At 63.0% G+C, this 1,137-nt stretch overlaps 1 protein-coding gene across 1 annotated transcript in view; it reads left to right on the forward strand.

The window, feature by feature from the left end:
- Positions 1 to 1,137, forward strand: part of CARD11 (caspase recruitment domain family member 11) — a 54,748-nt gene that overhangs the window by 21,115 nt on the left and 32,496 nt on the right. The window lies entirely within an intron of this gene.

Genomic DNA, 1,137 nt, shown 5'->3' on the forward strand with positions numbered 1-1,137 from the left:
GGAGTGAGGGGATGGGTTCCGAGAGGGCGCCGGTGCTGCCCGGGCACAGAGAGGCCTCGGTCCTGGTGGGCTGCGGGGCTGGAGGCACCGGAGGGCTGTCCTTTGGTTTTGGGGGGTTTTTTCTTTTAAATATATTTTTATTGACTTCAGAGAGGAAGGGAGAGGGGGAGAGAGAGAAACATCAGTGATGAGAGAGAATCATGGATCAACTGCCTCCTGCACGCCCCCCACTGGGGATGGAGTCTGCACCCCGGGCATGTGCCCTTGACCTCCTGGTCCATAGGTTGAAGCTCAACCACGGAGCCACGCTGGCCGGGCCTGTCCTCTGTTCCGCGGGGACACGGGCTGCTGCGTACGGGCCAGAGCTCGGCCTGGGTCTTTAAGAGGGAATGGCTCTCGGGCTGTAGCCAGGACCCTGGACGCGCCTGCCTTGTGCACCTGGTCCCGTCTGATGGGTTCCCAGCGACCGGGCACAAGTGCTTCTGTTCTCGCGTGTCCCCGAGTCCTTGCCGAGGCAGAGGTTGTGGTCCAGGGGACGGTGCCGAGCTCCACACCGGGAGCCCCTGGCCTGCGGGCGGAGTGGGCAGGAGGGTTTGGCCTCTGGAGGTGGCTCTCCTCCAGGCCAGCTCGCTGCCCGCCCGCAGATAAAATGAGAGATTAGTGGCTCCGTAATTGGGAGCCATCAGGAGCTATAACAAGTGTTAAGAGAGGTCAGCCCTAATGGAGGCTGGGAGTGAGGAGAATTGCAGGAGTTGGGGAAGGGGGCGCGGGAGAGTTCTGGGCAGCGGGCCAAGCGAGTCCGCAGCGTCCGGACAAATCCCCTGCAGACCAGCCTCGTGATCAGCCCCGAGCAGGGGCTGCGGGCGCTCGGTTCCGAGTGGGGAGGGAGGGCGAGTGGGGAGGGGACAGCTTTGCAAGGTCTAGTCTTTGCCCTCCTGACCCTCCCAGCCCCCCCCACCCCACCAGCCTCCTAGGCCCAGAGCTGGTCGAGGGTAGTGAGACCTTGGGTGGTCCCCAAATGAGCCCAATTCAGAAACAGAACCAGCAGCTGGGGGCGGTGGCCACCTTTTCCAGACACAGAAACGGGTCCTTAGAAACCAGACGGCTGGGAGCTTCCTGCAAAGAGGGGCTCCTGGG

The sequence above is a fragment of the Myotis davidii genome, unplaced genomic scaffold (assembly GCF_000327345.1).
Source record: "Myotis davidii unplaced genomic scaffold, ASM32734v1 scaffold399, whole genome shotgun sequence".
NCBI classification, from domain to species: Eukaryota; Metazoa; Chordata; class Mammalia; order Chiroptera; family Vespertilionidae; genus Myotis; species Myotis davidii.